General features: G+C 57.7%; 1 protein-coding gene across 4 annotated transcripts in view; it reads right to left on the bottom strand.

Annotated features, from left to right (window-relative positions):
* NEK6 (NIMA related kinase 6) overlaps window positions 1-22,737 on the bottom strand; it is an 85,005-nt gene that overhangs the window by 44,404 nt on the left and 17,864 nt on the right. Inside the window, exon 1 of one of the 4 annotated variants that reach the window (XM_005605778.4) lies at window positions 7,918-8,136. The exons of 2 other annotated variants lie outside the window; for them this stretch is intronic. The gene's annotated coding sequence lies outside the window, so the exon portion shown is untranslated. Of the gene's footprint in view, window positions 1-5,784; window positions 6,134-7,917; window positions 8,137-22,737 lie in introns of those variants that run through there. One more of the 4 variants, XM_070251020.1, reaches the window with a different exon arrangement.

Here is a 22,737-nt window from a genome sequence, read left to right as displayed (position 1 = left end):
CGGCCTTCCCGGCTCTGTCCTGGAAGGCACCCGGAGCCTCTATAGAACCTGCATGCGGGCGTCCAGCACTGTCCTTCCTGTGTCCTCAGGGCAGACCCAGCTCCTCCTTCACACCTTTCGTCAGCATTTTGGAGCAAAACTGCTCTCCAGCACACAAAATAGATGGCAGTAAGCGAGGCCACCTGGAGCAGACGGCAGAGTCTGCAGATTGCACCCAACTCAGGCTGGCAGGGGCGTCTCAGCGGCTGAGAGCGTCCTGCCAGGCGTGGCCAGCCCGGGTGCTCTCCTATCTGTGAAACCGCCCAGCCTCGACCAGTTTTGACCCCCATGCATGGCATTTTATGTGGTGCACTGTAATGTATACACATAAATAGGCAGATCTCTTGCTGTCTCTTTTTTTCTTTTATGGGAGTCATGTGGAAGGCACTGTGGGGGTGTGCCTGCACTTCTGAGGCCTCTCTCCCTCCCACACCCCTGCCTCTGCCCCAAGGCAGGCCTCGCCTCCCCCTGGACCTCTGGGTCTCCCAGGGCCTGGTATCCTCTCTCCCCAGCCCTCCTCCTCCACGTGGGCCACTGTGGCCACTTCCTTAAATGCACATGGGACCACAGCCCCATCAGTGCCTCCCCACCATCTGTGCCTGAGCTCCCACAGCCCCAGGGTGACACAGTGGGGACCCGGGTACGAAAAGCCCCAGGATAAACAGATAAACACGAGCAGCTTTCCGAGGCAGCGCTGTTACTCAGGAGGGAAATGTGTGTGACAATAAACCGGATACAGAGGGAACAGAATGTAAAATGCGCATGAATTTTAAGATAAAACCGGAGACTCCTGCAGGCTCGGCAGCTGCTTCGGGGTGCACCCCCAGACCCCTCGGGGTGACATGTTCACCATCCTCTGCCCTTAGGGAGACCGCCGGGGAAAGGTTGGAGGAGAAGTGTCTCCAGCTAGAAGGTTCTGTCTTTATCTGGGAAGGCAGCAGAGCGGGCTGCAGGCCGGGCCCATGCGTGTGTGCACTCACCTGCCACCTGCTCACAGTCTCTGGCTTCCCGGTCCCTGGTGCCACCTCACCAGCCTCTGGGGGCCAGTGGGCCTGGGCTTGTATCTCGATCCCAGCACTCCCCGGCTGGGACCTTGGGCAAGTCACCATGGGCGGAAACTCAGTAGGTATTCACCAATGTCACTCCCCTGACCCACATGGCATCCGACATCTGCACCCAGAGGCAGCCGGCACGCTCTCAGGAGCTTCCCAGGAGCTCGCCGGGGCCTCATCAGAAATAACAGAGATAATGATGATAACTGTGGGCCCTTATGATGCTGGGCTCTGCTCCATATGCTTCTCTACGAGCCCATCTCATTTTCACAACTCTGAAAAACAGGTTCTGTCATTGTTCCATTTTACAGATGAGGAAACTGAGGCACACGGAGTTTGAGAGATCTGTCCAGATCATAGGGATCACAGGGAGCGGAGCCAGGATTCCAACCCACGATGGCATCTTTGCCCAAAACCATCGTGCAGCAGTCCTCAAAGGCTCTTTCTTACTGGGAATATATCATCTTCCTTTCCAGTACCTCCCACTGAAAAGCCCCTCCACTCAAGGAGGAGGCCAGTGCTGAGAGGGTAGGGGTGATCCCAGGGCCGGTGGGCCATGAGGGACCCCACGGACAGGAGGCACCAAGCTGAGGCCGCACTGCTGTCCACGGCACCTTTTCTGCCAACCCCCTGGGGCTTTGGTGAATTACTCTTTCTAAGAGCTGTTGTGCCTGGAACCTAATGGAACCCACTGTACCACGCTCCCCAGGGAGGAGGAGAGGCCCTCGTTCTAGGAAGGCAGCAGCCAAGGAAGACTCCACAAGTCACAGCCCCCAAGTGCCAGAGAGGGCCACTACAAAGGGGAAGGAGGAGGGGAGAGGGGAGAGGAGAGGGGAGGCGTGCGGGGGGAGGGAGGCAGGCAATGAAGGTTCTCCGAGTGCTTCCTGTGGGCCAGATCTTTCCCATTCTTCCTGGGGTGTTGCTAGACCCATTTCACATCTGGGGATCAGGTTCAGAGAGAGGAGGCTCAAGGTCATGCTGCGAGTAAGCTCTGGAGGGGAGATGTGAACCCAGCCCTCACTGACTGCCAAGGCCCTCCTCGGTCTGGCCCGAGACAGCCACGCCTCCTGCGGCTCTCCGGGGGCTCGGGATTTCAGAGAAGCTGCTTTCTCTTTGTCTGTACCCCAAGAGAAACCCAACCACTTGATCCCGGAAATTCCTGCCACAAGCTGCTTCCTAGGGGCTTCAGATGCAGAAAGAGCAAGGCAGAGATTGAGAGGGAGGAGACTTGCAGAGCAGGGAAAGCCCCTGGCACACGCAGGCCCCTGCGCGGACTCTGGGAGCTGCCTGTGCCCAGCGCCTCCTGCCAACGGAGCAGAACAATGAGGCCCCGGCAGCCAAGCCCAAGTCAGGGGCCAACGATCTGTGGAATGCAAGACCCGGGCCGCAGGCCACACTCAACGCCGCCTCAAAGAGGGCCTTTCTTCTGCAGTGAGCATGGGCCCCTGGGTTCTCAAAGCGTGTGTATCCACCAGGCACCCAGGGATGGGGTAGGCACCAGCCCAGGGGTTGCGGCCTAGGGCTCCTTTGGGAGCCCGACTGCCTGGGTTCAAATCCTGGTCCCACTTCCTTTAACCACAAGTGTCTCAGTTTCCTCATCTGGAAAATGGGGCTAATAGTGAGATCTATCCTTAAGGGTCACTGAGAGGATTAAACATGTTAACAGATATAAACTCTTGAGAACAGAGCCTGGCATGTGCGGAGCCTGGAGACGCTGCTACCAGCATCGTTAGTGCCAACCCTCACCGGGCAAGGCAGGAGTGACGGCTTCCAAGTGACAGACACGGGAACTGGGGCTGAGAGAGGGCCAGGGACTTGCCCAGCATCACACAGCTGGTGGCAGGGCTGGGCTGCTGGACCCCAGATCATGCTCTGTCTACCACACTGTGCGGCCTCTTGGGGATCGCTCTGGAGCAATCAACTTCGTCATCACTTACGGGCACTGTGGCTACCTTTGCAAAGCCCATGACATGCGCCTCCCCGCCCAGCCTTCGTCCAGGCTCTTCCTAATGCGGGGCGTGACCAGAGGGAGACGCGGCCTTGGGTGTACCCAGGCACTCCCCAGAAGTGATCAGCTCCCTGATGTGCTGGGCTCGAGACTGCCCAAGTGGTCTTTCTGACCAAGACTGTCACCCGGCCCTTGCCTCCCAAGTTCTGGAAACTCCATCTAGGGGGAAGTCGTGTCCCTCCGCTTCCTGCCCAATGCCACACCTTGTGGAGGCTGAAGGCTCATAGAAGTTCCCCATGAAAATGACCCAAAACACCAGGAAGGCTCAGGATGGACCCGGCTTGGGGCACACCCCAGCGTGTGAGGATCTGTGTGTGTCAGGTCTTCTGGAAGGGCATTCGTACACTGCATGGCCACAAGCATTTGTCTACACTTCCCTTGCTGGCTCCCACACCGAGCTGGAGGCTGCATGTGTCCTGCCTGCCTTTTCTGCATGTGCGCGTGCAGCCAGGGTTCTTCTGATGCCACAAGGCTCTGAGCCCAGTCGCACGCTTGGCCCGTCCACTGAGGCTGGGGTGTCGCTGCCCCTCGGTTGGGGGTAGAGGTGGCAAAGGCCTCGGGATAAGCACACAACTGGCCTTGGAGGCTTGGCCTCAGCTGGACGCTGTGCTGGTTTCTCTGGGGAAGACCCCTTCTCGGTCCTTCCAGCTGAGTGAACAGCTTCACAGGTGGTTTTCCCAAAGCAAGAAACCATCCCCGTGAATTCACGTCCTCCTACACGCAGTTGTCTTTCCTCCCGCGTAAGTGACCCCACACCAGTGCAGACACCGGGGCCTAGTCCACTGGTCCAGCAGGCTTCCGGCAGCAGAAGCGTCAGATGGATGCCCACTGCCTGTGGCCTTCAGCCAGCCCGGAGAAGAGGTGCCACAGGCCGGCACTGCCCAACACACCCTCCACAGATGGAGATCCGAGGCCCAGGAAGGAGACGCGGCAGCTCACGGCGCCTGGCCACTGGCGGGGTCAAGGCCAGATCAGCCTTAGCATCAGGAAACATCCACATTGAGCACCAACCCTGTGCTCAGTGAGGTGACATCTCCCGAGAAACCCAAGAGGTGCCAGCACCCCCATTTTGCAGGTGAGGAAACCGAGGCTCCAAGGACAAACACGACCTGCCAAAGTAAGGCCACACAGCAGAGAGAGCTGCCATTCGAAGCTGCTTTCAGTCCAGTGGGGCTGTGAGCAACTAGAGAAAGAGATGCCACCGACTGCACGCCCCGTGCACGGCTGGGGCAGTAAGGGACGTCCTACCCACTGGCTGGTGGGAGGACACCATCACAGCCCATCGCTAAGGCAGCAGGCGCTGCATGGCGCCAGGCACATGCCAAGCACTGTGCGTACCTCGTTCCACCTCACAGCCACCCTGCGGCACTGCTCTGATCCACACTGCGCAGAGGAGGAAACGAAAGTTCAAACCCATTAAGTGACAGGCCCAAGGCCACACAGCAGGCTACAGGCAGAACTGACATTTGAAACCCAGTCTATCTGACTCCCTAGTCCATACTGCCTCGGAAGAGTGAACGAACGAACGAATGACTGAATGAATTCTGGCCCAGAGGTATGGCTCTGGCTGTTGTGTCCTTCTTCCAGCCCGGCCCCCGCGCTCTTCTGGTCTTAGGACAAGCAGACGTTACCCATTCATCACTTGACAGGAAGCAGCCAGATCTCAGGCCAGAGTCATGAGGGCCTGGGAGCCGGAGGGGATGAGCCACAGATGGTGTCTGGTTTCCTGACTGGTCCTGCACCCCTCACCCCCCACCCCTAAAGCCACACATGCTGCTCAGATTCCAAGGCTCCATGACCGGCAGGAGCCGGGCTTCTCTAAGACACGGGGGCACCAGCAGCCCCTGGAAGGACGGAGCAGCCTGTGCAGGGGCCCTATCCCCCTCCTTGGGGCAGTCGTGCCTCCGAGGACGGTGGGTCTGCAGAACCTGGAGGCCTGGAGCTGAGGGGCGATGCAGCACCCACCCAGCCCATGGGGCTTTCTTCCCCAGCACCCTCACCCCGTCTTTCTCTTCCAGCTCACCTCTTCTCACCCACTTCTCACCCTCATCTTTCTTTCTTCAGCATGGGGCCTCTCTCCACAGCTCCAGACAATAACCACCAAAAGCCACAGGCACTGAAGACTCACCTGGCCCAAACTGGAGCTTTAGCCTGCTCTTCCCTGGGTCCCCATCTCAGCGACCGGGTCGCCTGTCTGTCTGCCAGGGACCCAGCAGGAATGCAGGCTCGCCCCCCGGATGCCTCGCTCTCCTCACAGCCCACACCTGGCCTTCCTCCAGTCCTGCAATTCTTTCCCCCAGCAGATCTGCACTCCCCCAGAGCCCCTGCCCTGTGCTGGCCTCGCCCCTTCTCAGTAGGATCCCTGCAGTCACCTCCTGCCTGATGACCCCACCTCCAGCCCATCATGGGAAGGTCCCCCAACATGCAAATCCCGACCTGCCACTTCCCACCCAAAGCTCCCCGGGACGAGGCCCACACGCCTCAGCACGGCACTCCAAGCTCTGCCCAGCTGGCGCTGGCCGCCATCCTGTGTTTCCCCCAACGCCCCATCCCACCCCGACCCCAGACCCTTGCACATTAGGGCCTCTTCTTCCCAACCATGCAGGACCCTGGCCCTTCCAGATCTTTCTACACACTGGTCTCTGCCTGGAACAGATGATCTCTCCAGGGCAAACTCTCACTCACGTCACGTGTCAGGACCAGGTCCTGGGTCCTACTCAGGCTTGGCACTTCTTGTGGGGTCTTGGGAAAGTCCTGCCCCCTGCCTGAGCCTTGATTTCCTCATCCATGAAGAGGAAACGGCTGGAATCCCCAGGGTGGGCGCGGGAGCAGTCAGGTGGTGCCAGGGCCTCCTTCCTCCTCCCCTTCTCATGGCATCCACATGGGCTTCTCTCCTCAAGTCCAGCCGTTTGGGCACAAACTGCTCCCTTTGTCACCCTCTCCTCTCCTCTGCTGGCCTTTCAAGGCGGGGGCTGATCTTAGCGGTCATCTCTAAACCGCCAGTGTCTCGCCCACGGCCTGGCACAAAACGGGCACCCAGAGGGGCTGGCTGAATAAACTTCTGCCCAGTCGGTGGAAGGGGGCCCCTCCCACCCTCCCGAAGCCCCAAAGCAAGAAACGTCTGCCTTCGCACTCAGGATCCCCGTGGGCTCGGACCAGGCAGAAACCACCAGGCCAGTCCACACAGCCAGCACTGCACGTTGCAGGGCCTCCTGGGGCCTTTCTAAAGGGCAAGAGCCCCTGGCCACCTTTCACTTCCTCCTTCTTGGGCAATAAAACCCAATTCTGGAGGAAAAAAATGTAGGAGCAGCAAACATCTCGTCTCCCAGTTAAAGGAGCAGCGAGGTGTCTGGCTCCCGTCCGGGAGGGCCTCTGGCTTGGCCCTGGCGGAGGCTGGCCCTGCCCCACCCTCCGAGGAGGAAGATCTGTGAGCATCTCCTCTGTGCCAGGGAGTTACCGCAGCATCTCAGCATGTTCCTGCTGTGACACCCCCCACGGCCCCATTGACTGACAGATGAGGAAACTGAGGCCAGAGGAGTGCAGGGACTTGCCAAGTCCGTGCAGCTGGAAAATGGCATGCCTTGTGTTTGAACCCAGATCCCACTCTCCAAAGTCTGAGTTTTTATCTCATTTGCCTGGGGCGATCCTTGGAGACCACCAGAGAGCCGGTGAAGCTGGGAGCTCACTCTGCTAAGAGCCTCAAACCCCTGACGCAGACCCACCATCCCAAGGACCCCTGCCCTCCAAGGAAATGAACTTGCTCTCCCCTCAAGGCCTTGGTAGGCTCTGCTCCCTGTGCCTGGAATGTACGGCTTCCAGGCAAACCCGGCTCCTCCTTCAGAGCCCAACCTGGGGCATCTCCTCCAGGCAGCCTTCCTAGACTCCTTCAGACAGTCAGTTACTCCCCAGCTCCACAGCCCTCAGCCCTGTGCTGTCACTGCCCCCTCAGGTGTTTCCTTCTCCCTAAACTGGAGATTTCCTCGAGGGCAGAGACCAAACCACTTACCTCTATGACCCCAGCAGGCCACAGAGGGAGGGCCAGGTAAGTGGCTGCTGACTCAGTACATAAACCCCAGAGGCCAGGAGGGAGGAGCCTGGGGCCCCCTGGCCAGCTCATCCCCAGGGCCCCTGGAGGGGCAGTTTCAGAGCAGAGATTCATCTGCTCTCTCAGACCATGCTACTGCCCTGCCAACCAATAGTGGAAGGAGTGCACCCCGCGAGGCAGCCTCCCAGGGCCTCAGTGTCTGTAAAAGCTTGGCCTGGGCCCCAGGAGAGCATCCATAATCCACCCAGAGGCCTCGATACAGGGCAAGTTCCTGAACCCCTGGCCCCCTAATTTTCTCTCCTGCCCCCCGTTTTAAGGTTTGAAGGAATGGCTATTCCCAGTGGGAGAAAATTCTATGGTGAACTCACGGCTCAGACATCAGGCAGGGGCCCAGGCAGCCAAAATCTACCCCGGAGAGATAAGAATTGCTTTATCTGCTTCTCTCGTAACCTCAGGAGTTCTGGCAAAGCTGGGGATCACTCAATGTGAAACCTGCTGGCAGCCACGGGCCCCTGCACTGGAGTGGTGGCAAAGGTCGTGCCAGGCTGATGGCGCTGGCCCACGGGCAGCCCCCAGCAGGCAGGTGGTCAAGTGGGCAGCAGTGGCAGAGGTGCAGCCAAGGTCAGGTGCCCCAGGAGCCCAGGCCCTGCAGGTCTGTTGGGCCTGCCTCCCTGTCCCTTGCCAGGCGTGCCCTCAGAGGTGCAGGCAGCAGCCCCGGGCGGCAGGAAAGAGTGAGGGCTCCTCACGGCCGGGGGCAGGGCAAAGGCCGGTACCTTGCAAAGTGGCTCCGGAGAAGCTCCAGGGAAGATCTGTGGACGTGAGGCGCCGGGGCCCCCGGGGATCTGGGTGGCCTCTGTGCCAGGGCGGGTGAAGGAAGGGAGGCCGGCCCTGTCTCTGTGCGGGACTTTCCCCTGCCCAAGACTCCCGTCCCCAGCCACTGCCAAAAGGAAACTCCCCCACCACACTCTGCTCCAAAAATAGCTCCGGCTGCCACCTCCGTGGCGAATGGAACTTGTCACAGCCGCCAGGGAGCCCAGTGCTCACCGGGGACTGGAATCCGACGGCAGCAGCCACTGGACAGTCTTGGAGAGGGCGCGTGTGTACCCCGAGCCAGGGGGCTTGGAAAGCAATCAAGAGTTCATTCTGGGGTCGCCCAGTCCTGCCCCCCCCCCACCCGTTTTACCCTCCAGGAAACTGAGGTAAGAGGGCAAGAGGCTTACCCAGGGCCACAAACACAGCAGGGGCAGTGCCTGAACAAGACCCGGCCTCCTAAACCCTCTCCAGACCCCACACTGCTCAGGCAAAGGGATGTGCCCTCTAGCCTCTACCAAAGCCCCAACCCCAACCCGGAACTTGGCACAGACAGTAGACTCGGGGGTTAAACCAGCCTGGGCTCTGGGAGAGACAAGGGGTCCCTTCTCTGCCCCTGGAGCTCCCTCCCCACCCAACCCCATTGGGGCCCAGCAAATGCTACAAAGACAAAAGTTCTTGCAGTCCCCTTAAAAGCTTAACCCTTTCTAGTCTCTCTTTTGTAAGCTGAGCCAAAAATATTTGTTGCCTGAGATGAGAGCCTCAGCAGGTGGTGGCCCTGGGTTCGAGTCCTGGCTCTGCCACATGCAGGCTGTGTGTGCCCCAGTGTTCTCACGGGTAACACAGGAACAAGAATAGTACAGACCACCCTGGGCTGCCGGCAGGTTCTACGACATTACGTGAATCAAAAGTGCTTAGCACAGCGCCTGGCAGATAATAGACACCCCATCAGTGGAGTCATTGTTAGATTATCATTACATTCTTATTCGGGCCCACGTTCTCTAAAACAAGGCCACGGATCCAGGAACTGAGGACTCAGTGTGTTCTTGTCTTCCCTTCCTTCCTCATGTCCTTCCAGCTGCCTTCTCCGTGCAGGGCCTGTGCTGACCACTGGTGCCCGAGAGGACACAGACAAACACCCTTACTCTTATAGGGTCCACAGGAGAGAACCCCAGAACCCAGGAACAGAGGTCCACAAACCAGAAAAGAGCATGAAAAGTGCCCCCAGTGAGAAGACTGACTGACGGATTCTCGCTCCGGCCAGGCAAGGTCACAGACAGCTTCCTACAACAGGTGGAGTCTGAGGTGGCCTGGAAGGATGGGCTGGGTTAAGAGCAGAGAGGAAGGGAATTCTGGCAGAGGACAGAATGACATCAATGGCGTGGAGACTGGCAGATGTGCGGCTATGCGGGAGGAAGTTGGAGAAGGCTCCGGGCCAGCCCCAGCCCTCCATCTCTGAGAAGAGCTCCCGTGGCCAGCACCTGCCTCCTCCCCTAGAACAAGAGCCACCCCTACCCCGGGCAAACCACCCCCCGCGCCCCATCTGCAGCTCGACCCCTGGGACTGACACAGACATATGGCAGCTGAGGCCCTGGAGGATACACCGAGCCAGATCCTGGCACCAGGGCTCGGCCACCTGCCAGAGCACCTTCCCTGCCGGCTGGGCCCAACTGTCGGGCATATGCCAGGTGCCGGCCCCATGGGTGGCCAAGGCTGGGCCCAGGCCAGATGTCCACAGGCTTGCGGGGTGGACTCCTCGTCCATGAACTGTGCGCGCAGCACTCCCCGAGGACTATACTCCAAGTGGCATCAGCCTTGACTCAGAGGAGGCTGCAGACGGGCTGGGTCAGGCCCTCAAGTTGGGCACTTTCTGCCTAAACACTATTTCTCTTCTGCTTCCGGCCTCCTCTCTGGAGGAATTTCCTCCAGGGCAGAGACGTGCCTCTGAAGGGCGAATGTGCTCCTGCCTAGGACAAGGCGCAGCATCCAGGAGAAACACAGATTCATGAAATGTGAGCCAACCCCATGGAGCCTTCCTCTTTCTCCTGGGCCCGAGGCGGTGAGAACCTTCCAGAAGTCTAACCTGGCTCTGCTCAGCCTCCGTGCCCTCGAACGCTTGCATTCACTGCCGGTCACTCCCCACCGGACAGGTGGGGGACCCAGAAGAGAGGTGCTATGCTGAGGGGTCCAGATGGACGTGTGGTCCTCTCCATCAGCTGCTGGACTCTCAGGGCCTCCGGAGTCACCATGAGCCTCCAACACAATCTCCATGCGGATGAGGGGGCTCGGTCTCTGGGTGACGGTGTCTTCTCCAACCAGTCCTGCCGCCCCACGTGGAGTTACAGGCCAGCGCCCAATCACGGCTTCTGGGGCCACACCAACATGGCCCTACACCTTCCTGTGTTACGCTCTCCCCAGGATCCTCGCTGACCCCAAGTCAGGCCTGGGGAGGACGATGCCATTTTTAATTCCAGGTAGGTGATTCCTGCTCGAGCTGTGGCATTGTGTCATGGTGGCCTGGAACTCACAAGGCCTGGGACTCTCACAGGGCTGCATGGCCTCAGGAAAGTCACAGCCTGTCTCGGCCTCAGTTTCCCCACCTACAACATGGGTGGGTTGGGTCCCACAGTCTAGGAGGGCCTTTCCTGTGCTGACATTTTTTATAAGGCTGATGGAGGACCTGCTACTTGCTGACGTGCCCTGAAACTGAGCTCAGGGAACCTGTATCTAATCACGTGCTCATTTCTGGGAGGAAAACCAGATCTTCTGGGTCTCGAATTGCTAAGGAGACACTCTCTCTGGTCTTGGAAGACTTTTTTAGCCCTCTAGCCCCCTGTACTCTGACCTCCCCATTTACAACAAACCACAGCCACATGGGGGCACAGCTCAGATGTCTCCCGGGCTCCCAGGCACACAGCCGTGGAGGCGGGATGTGTCCATGGGGGAATCACGCAGAGAGCACCCCCTAAGTGCCAGGTGCTGGGCCAGATCCTTCAGGAGGGTTGGCAGCTCGTGTGCTCGTAAAACAACCCTGCAAGGCAGACAGTGTGTCTGTTTGACAGATGAGGAAACTGAGGCTCAGAGAGGCCATGTGACTTGCTGGAGGAGTCCCAACTGAAGACAGCAGAGCCTAGATGGAAATGCAGGCCCGAGTCCGTGCTTGCCTGGACACCCTCTGCAGTGTACAGACTGGGCTCCTGCCCTCAGGGAAGAAGGGAATGGAGTGGCGGTGGGGGGGACCAGATCGAAGTCCTTCACTGTGTTGCAGAATCAAAGAAGGGGGCCACCGATTCCAACTTGAGCCAATCAAGGGGGCTTCAGGGAAGTGGTGACATTTGATCCGGGACCAGAGGGCCAGGTAGTGAGGAGGCAGAGAGGCAGCCCAGCACAGGCAACGGAGTCTGAGAACCCCAAGTCCAAATCCTGTGCTGCTCAGTCCAGCCACACGAGCTCGGGCCAGGTTTCTGGTCACCTGTTTGCAGTTTCCCTCTCTGTAGACAGGGGACCACGTAGGACCCACCGCACGGGGTTGTTACGAGGACTGAGTGAGGACGTGCAGGCAAGAGCCCAGGACCATCAGGACCGAGGTACATACAAGAGCTCAGTAAAGGTGGCTGCTATTATGATTACCATCATCATCATCAAAAAACTCCAGCACTCATTCAATGGCAATATCCTTGCACCAAATATTTCTGGCAACCCACTCTGCAAACCAATTGTTCACTATAAGGCCCGTCCTCGTCCTCCAGCGGTCTTGTGGCCAATCAGGCCCTTGGGCCTGTGAATGTGGCAGGAGGTGTCAATGGCCTCTGGGGATCCCCGCTTTGGGGAAGATGGGAGAGGCCATACCGGCTCTTGCTGCCTTCTCCCAGAAGCTGGGAAGTGATGGAAAAGCATTATACGAAGTTACCAGGATGATGAACCTCAACCGCCCCCTCCCCCTACCGTCTCAATAAAATAAATCTCGGCCCGCAGCTGGTGAGAGACCCTATATATTTATATGACGATTGTGCCTCATGATTACAGGGCTCGTGGTTCCGGCAGGCAGCGTGTGGCGGGGACGACCGTGGTCCTAGGAGACTCACTATTTTCCGGCGACTTTTATTGTCCATTATATCCCGGCGTTTACAGGGCTCGGCTCCGGGCCTGGCAGGAATATCGCACACGGTGGGGCTGGGAGGCCGTAATGTTGCAGTGGAGGTGTTGCAGATCCGTCTTCAGATCTCATCCATCCCGCCCAAGTCTTTGTGTGGTACCGAGACCCCAGGGAGCTCCAGGGGCTCTGCTGGGAGAGGGCTGGGGGCATCTAGAAGCACAGCATGCCCACCCAAGCCATTTGCTAGGTTCCAGTCTGCTGTTCCAGGCTAGGGGACACTGGTAACTCTGTGGCCTTCCTTGGGCATTCGAGGGGCTAAGGTGAGGGGCACAGAGGTGCCCTGGAGCCACTATGGCTGGCACGTGACGCCTGCTTGCTCCATTCTCAGGGATTTTGCAAGACAGTCAGTATCATGTTGGTTGATTGAAACCAGCCACTGTAGGAATATTTACACCATGGAAACTGGCAAATGCTACAAATCAGGGCTTTGTACAAATCCTCACCCCCACCGCTCTTCCCCGGGGAACTGTTTGCTAAATACTTACCAGCAAACCCCTGGGAGGGGGTGACCCAGTGGGCCATGGTGAGCACCTGGAAGGACACACAGATTTAAGAATCAGGTATGAATCCTGACGTTCTCACCCACTTGCTGTGTGACCTTAGGTAAGTTATTCAGCTTTCTGAGCCTCAGCTTCCTTATCTGTAAAATGGGGACACACCCAAACTCTGGGGCTGGTGTGAGAATTAGAGCACCTAATGGAAGGTTCCCTGGGTGATGTTGGTATGTAGCAGGTGTTTCATAAATGGTAACTCTTGTCATTTAGTCATTTAACACTTACTGAGCCCCCACCCTGCATCAGACACTGAGTGAGAGGGACACCGAAACGCCCCAGGGGATGACGAACGTCACATTCTTCCCTTCTGGACGGTTCTTGATTGTCTGCAGAGGGGTTTTTACCCACACCATCTTAGGAAGCCTCGTGACAACTCTGAGAGATGCGCAGAGCAGGAATGATGCCCACTTTTGAGATGAGGAAATGGGGGCTCCGGGGTGAGCATGACTTGCCCGAGGCCCCTGCCAGGGGGTAACAAGGCAGGGCTCCGCCCCAAGTCCCCTCCTGACCCCCCATCCCATCTCTGAATCCCGAGCCCAGGCAGGCTGGTCCCCTGATGGTGCCAGGCTGACCTGAAAGTGAGCCCATGCACAGAGGACAGGAGGACCTGGGGGTGAGGGGACTCTGGGTTAGGATCCTGGGTTGGACTCCTGGTCCATGGACTCTATGGCTCTAGGTCCTTCCCCTTCTGAGCCCTAGGCTCCCCATCCAAAGGCCACAAGGGCTGCACTCAGGATGCTGTTGGCCCTGATGGGCAAGGGTCTGTCTCCTGGCTTCCTGGCTTGGCCAAGTGTCCCTCTGTCCCCCACAGCCAGGGAGGACCCAGGCACATCAACATCTACTGTGCCCCAGCTGGATCCCAGGTAAGCCAGGCCTCTTGGGCAGGAAGGAAGAGGGGAATGAGTTGGGGCAGGACTGCCATTCACCTGTGCTGGGCTTGCCATCTCACCCTGCTGGCAGCCTCATGCACCTACTCCACAGTGAGGAGACTGAGGCTCAGAGAGGGGAGGGGTCAAGCCCGGGGGCCGGGATTCACACCCTAGGCTGGCAGCCTCCAGAGCGGGCGGCTGGGGCGCCCAGTCGAGATTAGGAAGCCACCCAGCCCTCAGTTCTGATGCCCTGCAGGCCTGCTGATGGCACACTCCTGGCCACCTGGCCTCAGCCCAGAGAGGTTAAGGAGCGTTTACTGAAACAGGAAAGCAAGAAAAGTGCGGGCAACTGTGATGACTCAAATAACCTTTGAAACTCGGAGGTGGGCGGAAGCGGGCAGCATTTCTGGTGAGTTTCACCTCACTTCCTAGAAGGATGCGTCACCAGCTTCTGTCTACTCAGCACCCACCGGGCCATCAACAGGGACCCTCGCGCAGGGTGGCACGTCTTGGCTCACCTGTCCCCAAAGCAGTCACAGGCTGGGGCTGTCCACCTATGAAGGGGGAACCTTCTCATTTCACAGATGGGGAAACTGAGGCCCAGAACTGGGGGGGGGGGGAGGGGCGTGGGGTTGGTTCAGGGACACAAGGCAGAGACCTAAGTCTTCAAACTCCTTTGCTGAAAGGTTAATTTTTCTATTTTAGGAGACAGGAAAGGAGAGACCCTCTAGAACTTTAAAGGAAAAACACGGAGGAAAAAAGAACTAGCAGCTGAAGAGAATTGCGACGAGGCCCCCAGCCAGCCCAAAGAGGTTTCCGAAATTCTGTGCAGTCTGAATTCTTGTGGGCTGAAGGGTCACGCGATTTCCTTTGCAAAAAGCAGAGTTGTAAAAGTCTGACTGAGGGAGAAGGGAGGGGGCGGAATGTCCACGAGACCAGGGATCATATGAGCTTCAGCCTGGCGGCCCCTGGTGACTTGCTGGAAGACCACAGAAAGTCCCTTGCCTTCTCTGGGCCTCAGCGTACCTTTATTTACTTACTAGGCAGCAAGCTGTGTTCTTAGGCGCTTAAGGGACGTTAACGTATCTACCCCTCATAAGGCATTATTATCTCCATTTTTTTTTTTAATTAAAAAAAGGTTTTCTTAAAGACTGGCACCTGAGCAAACATCTGTTGCCAATCTTCTTTTTTTTTCTTTCTTCTTCTCTCCAAATGCCCCCAGTATATAGTTGTATATTCAAGTTGCGAGTGCCTCTGGTTGTGCTACGTAGGACGCCACCTCAGCATGGTCTGATGAGCAGTGCTAGGTCTGTGCCCAGGATCTTAACCGGTGAAACCCTGGGCCGCCCAACCGGAGCGCACAAACTTAACCACTCGGCCATGGGGCCGCCCCTTATCTCCATTTTACAGAAGGGAAAACCCGAGGCATAAAAAGGTTAGGCATGCTGTCCATAGAGGGGGAGGAACTGGGATTTGAAGCCAGGAAATGTGGTCCCAGAACCCCAGCTCCTAACCACTGAGCCACAGGGCCCTCGAGCCTGCAAGAGGCTGATCCCAGAGTCGTTCCTGCTCTCAGGGGCTTTGCATCTGTGGCTTGGATGCCACGGAGCCAGCAGGCCTGCTTCTGGAGACAATGAACCGTGCTTCTCAATCTCGGCTCCTGCTCTGAGTCGCTGCCTTTTCCCAGAACTCTGATTGCTTCCGTTTTGCTCAGCAGCCTTTACAACTACAGCCCGGGAGACACCAGGAGGCTCGTGGGTCACGGCGGCCATCGACCCACCTCTTTGAGCTTTGCTGGGAGCTGAGAGTCCGAGCAGAAATGGATGGCCCCGCTCTGATGTCCATTTTGGAGTTTTACGCTCAGGTCGGCCTCTGGGATGGCAGGAGGGTGACTGCCATTCAGCCGCCCCAGAAAGAGAGGAAAAACATCTATTCATAGACAGACAGAGCCCGCTCTGTGGAGAAGATGCTACCGACGCGACAAGCGGCCCAGCTGTGCAAGAGATTCCGAGAAGGCTGACCTGGGGACATCCACGTGGAAGGCTCAAAGGCTTGGGTGCTCACCAAGCTTTTAAAATATGCCTGGATGCTCCACCGTGAAATTCCAGAGGGAATAAGGTTCTGACCCAAAACCTGGGCTTGTCTTCCAAAACAAAATTCTTCAGACAACAGACATTTTTTGGCTTCAACAAACAGATGGCTGATCTCTGTTTCGCTCTCATCTCCAGAGTAAGGAATATTCGTGCTAAGAGGAACAGCCGCCATATCACGTGCTCCCACCCCACGCCAGGCACGGCGTTGTGTGTTCCCATGAGGTGGGCGTTACTATCTCCATTTGTAGATGAGGAAACTGAGGCTCAGAGAGGTCCCAAGGCGCACAGCGGGGAGACAGTAGAGGTGAGGGTTTGAAATCCAGTGCCAGCCTGGAGCCTAGGATGTCGGGGATGAAGCCCAAGCAGACCTGCTGTCCGCGTCATCCAGAGGCACTCTGGGCAGCTGTGCGAGTGTGGGACAGCTCTGTGGGGTGGGTGCAGGTCCAGTCTCAGGGGCTGGACACACATTCTTCCCTCAGAGGAGCAGGTGGGGGAGGGTTGTCGAACACAGTGAGAACATCTCCATCGAGGCTGCCTCAGTCCAGCCTTTGCAAAGACCCTGGAATCCACCAACTGGGAATGTCATGTGGAGGGCCCAGAAAACCCCTCCCGTTCGTTCATACTGTTGCGTCAACGGCAGATAATCGTTAAGCAAATACGTGTGCTGTCGCTGCCAAGCTCCCGCCCGTTCTCCTCCTGGGAGCAGGAGAAACTGAATCCACTCGTCTGAGGTCTCACGCCTCAGCAGAGACCTCAGAAAGGCCCCCAAGGTATCCACTAGTCCACACCCTGTATTGGAAAGAAGGGAAACAGGGGCGCAGAGGATACGTCCAAAGACAGTCAATTGTTTGTTCACTCAATCTACAAACATGTGCTGGGACTGGCCTCCGTCCTCAAAGGGGCTCCTTGTGTAGGGAGATAGGAGTGTTGTCAATCAACACCCGCAACCCAGTGTGAGTGCTGCCAGGCACAGCGGGGGGTGGAAACACGCACAACTGTATGTGCGGTCGGTAGGCCTGGGGACCCGGGGGCGTTTCCTCAGAACCGAAGCAGGGGGAGGGCCCCCCAAGCAGAGGGCACAGCACGTGCAAAGGCCTGGAGGCGAGGCAAGCACAGTGTTAGTTGTGGGATAGATGCCCTAAGGACAGCAGTAGCCTCAGGTCTGCAGAGGGGAGGGAGGCTCAGAGGACCACAGGGTGCCGGGAGCGACTGCACACAGGCGGGTAAGGGGCGCAAAACCAGGGCCAGACTCAGCTCTCTAGACTCCCCTTCCAGTGCTCCTCTGCACACCGCTCTGCCTCCCACGGTGCCAAGCCCAGGAATAACTTTACTCAATGGGGCATGGGACGAATCAAAGCCCCAGAGACAGTTTAGCAGCATCATTCCTCTGCCAACGCTAAATGCACACACTGACCTCCCCACCGCTGATCATCTCAGGTGACTGTGTCCACGGACAGGAAGAAGGAAACGCCCACAGACTTTCCCTCTCAAGAGACCGTGCGGGGGTGAATCTCAGGAGTGCCGTGAAGTTGACATTCTGGGCCCCAAGAGACTCTCTCTTATTTGATGAGTATTTATCGTGCACCTACTGTGTGCCAGGCTCCGTGCTAGGCACTGGAAGGAGTCACAAAGGGTGGTTACCACCTCTACCCCACTCAGCCGACCCCTAATCCTTCTGAGATGGGAGGGCTGGAACCACGGCTCCTATTTCACAGGAGGGGAGTGAGGCTCGGGGAGGTCCTGTGACTGACCAGCTTGCTCAAGACCACTTGGCTCAGAGGTGTCCGGGTTGGGACCACAGAGCCTCTGCCAAAGGAGATAACGGTCCCTGGGGGAAATGAAGAGCCTGGATCCCTCCTGCCTGCCCCACAGGCTGCCCCTTATCCACGAAGCAGGTGAAGGCTGCGCTGGCAGGCACCACCAGGAATGGTGGGGCCCTGTCTGCACTGGGAGAGGACACTTGTCCCGGGCTGCCGGCTTGTGCACAGCGCTGAGAGGATCTCGGCCCTCAGCTGTTCTGGCCGATGCCACCAAAGGACTAAATCTGATGGCCTGTGTTTTAAAAAGTGTGCTCAAGTGAACCAGCCTACTCTTCTTTGCAGCCTGTATTAAAGCATATAAACGAGCCTCGGATGTGGAGCAAGGACACTGGAGGCAGAGAGCCCCTGGCCAGGTCACCTCCCCGCGTCTTTGAGTCCATTCAGTGAGTGAGATGACCTGGCCCTGGCTGTGGTGATGGCTCTCCCTCCTGGAACTTAGGTCCTTGTGCACATCTGTCTCCTCCATGGGAACGTTAGCAGGCTCCCTGGGGCCACCCGGGTCCCGCATGCACAGGCGCCCTAGCGGTCCCTCCTGGGAATGCTGGGGGTTTTTTGCTGAGGAAGATTCATCCTAAGCCAATATCTGGGCCAATCTTCCTCTAGTTTGTATATGGGTCACCGCCACAGCACAGCTGCCAATGAGTGGTGCAGGTCCTCGCCTGGGAACGGAACCCAGGCCAATGAAGCCAAACGCATCAGCCAGGACAACTGAGGGCCGAATTTAACCACTAGGCCACCAGGCCGGCCTCCTGGGAACACTGTTTTATCCCAACTGGAATGGCCACAGACACTGAACTACTAAGGCTCAGCAATGCCTTATCCAGATAGGCCTTTCTCCTCACCCTGGGGTCCCACACCATGTTGAACAGCATCCCTACAAGACTCATGTCTGCCTGGAAGCCGGGAATGTGGCCTGATTTGGAAATAGGGTCTCTGCAGACGTAACCCAGTTAAGATGAGGTCACACAGGTTAAGGTGGCCCTAATCCAACGACTGGTATCTCTATAAGAAGACCGGTGTCTTCTTGGACACAGAAACACAAGGAGAAGGCCATGAGATAACAGAGGCAGTGACTGGAGTGATGTGTCTACAAGCCGAAGGATGCCAAGGCGTGCTGGCAACCGCGAGAAGCTAAGAGAAAGGCCTGCAACACACTCTCCCTCAGAGCCTCCAGATTTTGGACTTCCGGCCTCCAGGATTATGAGAGAACAGATTCTTGCCATCGTAAGCCACCCAGTTTGTGGTCATTTGTTATGGTGGCCCCAGGAAACTAAGACGCTCCCACCCCAGCCCCGGAGCACAGCCAGCGTTCACTCACGGCCGCAGCTCCCGGGTCCCCAGGCCTCGCTGGCTTCATTCGAGACTCCCTGGGGCTCAATGTCTGTCTCTGGTGCTGCAGAGGAAGTAAACCAGTGGTTCCCAGGGCTGGGGATTTCACAGGCCTGTAAAGCTTCTCCCAAATTCTGAAGGCGGACAGAAAGTTGCCAACTTTTTCTGGCATCTAAAACAAAATTTCCATCTATTATCACATCCTGCATAAATGAAGGACAGCTGACCTAAGAAGGCAGCTGGTGCCAGGCCCTCCCTAAGTTTCCTCATCTCTGATCTGAGATCAGTGAGGATCTCGCAGGGCCCCGGGCCTGGCCTGGGTCTAGCATTTGGGAACCAGCAAACTCAAGCTGTGTGCTATGCTGGGTGTTTTTTTTTTTTTTGAATCATGGCCGACAAGAAGCGAGGCTGGCCTCCTCTAACTCTCTTACAAGTACACAAAAGGAGGTCTTCTCCATCTCAGAAATTTGACTGGTATATTCCAGTCCACCTGTGGGTAATTCCAGTTAATCCCCTGTGAGGACTGGGTGCTCTCCCGGCCCGAGGGAGGAGGCATTCCAGGCCAGTAAAGGAAGGCGGGTCCAGAGGAAAAGAAAACTCAAATGAAAAGCAGGAGGGAGAGGCAGAGGGAAGTACTGACCCTTCTCGTGAAAAGAAAACCAAATTGTGAAATTATGCAACACGCAGACATCGCGGGCCGGATGACTCCAGCTCTCTTCAAAGACACCTCGTAAACCCGCACCCGGCTTCGGAGGGAGAGGCCAGATGCCTGGCGCTCCGGGAGGAGCTTTCGAAACATCTGGCCCCAGTGGCCTGATGACCCAGTGCAAGCCAGTGGCCCTGCGCCTGGTGCACGTCGCGCCCACGTCTGCCCCGCAGAGCCAGCGAGGTGTGCCGGAGAGCCGCCCCGGGGAGAAAGACTCGTATGAGCGTGAGGAATGTTCCTTTTCCAGTAACTCAAGAGCGCTAACCCCAGCCCCGAGACTGCCCTGGTCGCTGCAGAAACTGCTGCCCGGAGAGCTTGGGCCAACGGTGGTGGCCTTGCCAGGACGGACCTGGGCGAAGGGCAGGGAGTCTCGGATGATAAGGTCTGACTCTGCTGCCGTCGCCTTCCAGGGCTGGAGTCCATCTCTCTCTCCCTCCCATTCTGCACGCCCAGGCCAGGGGCAGGGTGGGCCCCAGTTCTCAGGAAGCCAGGAAACACACTCTTTTCTGGGCTAAATGCCCAGATTCCTTGAGCAGTCACAGGACACGCTTTTTCTGAGCCGATCCAAAGCCACAGGCGTGGACTGGAAGTTTCTTCGGGCAGTGTGGACCTGAGGGGGACACAGACAGGCGCACCTGGAATTCCAGGCAGAAAGCCAGTCTGTAAGAGAGGCCCCAGCTGCCTGGGATGGGCGGGGGCTCAGTCCTGCCCTCGCAGTGTGGCCGAGGGCACAGATCTGTGCTCAGCGGGCGCAGGACCTTTTAAACCTGGGGTTCATTCATTCCAGCGTCACTTGTCTAGCGTTTCTGGAGAGGCTCATGGACCCCAGCACTGCCCAAGGCACAAGGCAGAGAGGCCCTACCCTCCCAGAGGTGTCGAGCAGTTGAGGCAGACACGACACGGCAGCAGATAGACAGTCATTTCAGACAGCAAGAAGTGCCACCAGGGAGACGCAGCTGAGGAGTGGGTCAGGTGGCGCAGATAAGGGGACCTGGCTTCACAGGGTTGTTGGGACAATTAAACTGCTTAGCACATAATCAGCACTCAGCAGATAAGTGGGGTCCCCCTGCCCTCCCACTGCACAGGTGGGACAACCGAGACAGGAAAAAGAAAGGCTGCAGTGGGCTGTATGAGGACCGGGCCGGTTTGGGGCACTGGTCGCCCCAGGGTTTCCCAGGAGCCAAGGGGGCACCCCGCACCCTGCCTGACCCCGACTGACCCCCTGCTCTTTCTTAGTGGGAGCTCTGCCTCTGACACCATGCCCCAGGCTAGCCCACAAAAACAGGTCACAGCCACCTGTTCTCCCAGCAGCAGGACTGTTCCAGCAGGCGACTGTCCTCCCTGAATTTAAATCGGGGATCCTTCACCTATCTGCTGGGAAACCTTGGCTAAGTTTCATCACCTCTCTGAGCCTCACTTTTGTGATCTGAAAACAGGAGAAGACCCACCTAAAAGGCTCGCTTGTTTGCTGGGTCATGTAGGTAAAGTGGCCAGGGCGCGCCTGGCACACAGGAGGCCCACCTGCCCCCATCTCGGCCCAGCACTGAAGGGGGTGCTCTGGGTGAGGGAACAGCCTTGGGGGAGGAAGTGACAGGGAAGAGGGAGTGTGGACCTGGTCTGGGCAGGCCCCCTCCATCCCCTGGGGAGCCTCGGGGAGAGAAAGGCCCAGCAGAGGGATGAGCACTCTCACGGGCATGGGGAGCCACGCACATGAGAAGACCAGCCCTGCGGCGTCTTTACGGGGTGTCTCGGCCAGGATTCTCCCCTCTCGGGATCTCAGTCTCCCCAGCTGAGAAATGAGTGATACAAAATGAGACCCCAGATACACGAAGTCACCCAGCCAGTATCCGACACTGACTTTCCTCATTCACCCATTCAGCAGAAAAATACCCGGACTGCCTCCCAAGCAGGTGCTAGGCCCTGTGGTGGGGCAGGGTGGGAGGGGAGTGGCTGGGCCCCTTGTTGGCAGGCAGGACCCAGTCTCCCATAGCACCACCCTGGCGTGACCTGGCTCCAGAAAGGGCGTGCGGGGGCTCCTGAGACCCTTGCCTCCGTGGAAAATGACCCGGGACAGACCCTGGGAGCAGCCAGCTCAACCACAGGTGCCACCTACCACCCCCTGCCCCCTCCACTGCCACACACCAACCCCGAGGCTGTGAGCCCCTCACTGCATGACTGCTGGTGGGCCGAGGGAACCTCTGACCCCCAACACACCCAATGGGCCCCAGATGTCCATTAAAACCCAGAGCTGCTTGTTTCTCCGCTTCACCTCTGACTTCTCCAGACCAACCGATCAATCAATCAAGGGAGAATCGGAACGCAATCACAGTGACAGCGCAACTGCCTCCCCGGGGATGCGTCAGAACGAGGCTCATATGGATGAACGAGACCGCTTTGAAATCGGGGAAAGAAGCAGATTCGGAGCAGACAACTCGAACAGGCCAGGCCTTGGCCCACGTGCTCCCACTAACCCCGGCTCCTCTCACCCCTGGGAACCAAAACAGCTTCTCCCATGGGGGAAAAGAAACTGACATGCAGAAATCCGGATTTAGGGAAAATAACACATCCGCAGCACGTTTTTTCCCTTCCCAAAGTGGCGCTGTGAGTTTTACATATTTTATCATTGATTCTCACATTGTCCCCAGCAAGTGGGGAGGCGTCGGCCCTGGTTTTCACAAGAAAGCTGTGAGAGAGGCTGGGGGTGCCGGGTGAGGGCCTCCCGCCTGACACCCAGCAGGAAGGGGCTGGGGCGGGTGGGGGTGGGGGGAGCCAAAGGTTCTTTCTGGGGGGAATTGCGGCCTCAGGCAGCCTCTCCCAGCACCCACACTGGGGCCTCCTCGCCAGCCTCCAGTCTTAACACCACCCCCACCAGACCATTTTCCACACCAAACATCACCCCTCCCTTATCAACCTTCAAGGCTTCCAGATAAAGTCACCGTTTCAGAACTTAGCATTCAGAGCCTCCTTACCTGTCTGATCCCAATCCCAGGTGACACCTGTCATCTACCACGTCAGTTCCACAGAGCCTCTTACAGTTTCCTGTGACCTACTGCTTCACCCCTCCGGGCCCCTGTGCACGCTGTGTGGTCTGGCTAGCAACCCCTCTCCATCTGGACAATTCCTATGGATCCTCAAAGGTACCAGCTCAGGTGCTTCCGGGGTAAACAGATCTGGGTTCAAATCCTTGCTGTGTGACCTTGGGTAAGTCACTTTACCTCTCTGAGCTGTGGGTTCACTTACAAAATGGAGCTGTTGT

This window comes from Equus caballus, chromosome 25, assembly GCF_041296265.1.
Source record: "Equus caballus isolate H_3958 breed thoroughbred chromosome 25, TB-T2T, whole genome shotgun sequence".
Lineage (NCBI taxonomy): Eukaryota > Metazoa > Chordata > Mammalia > Perissodactyla > Equidae > Equus > Equus caballus.
This window is presented reverse-complemented; position numbering and strand designations above follow the sequence as displayed.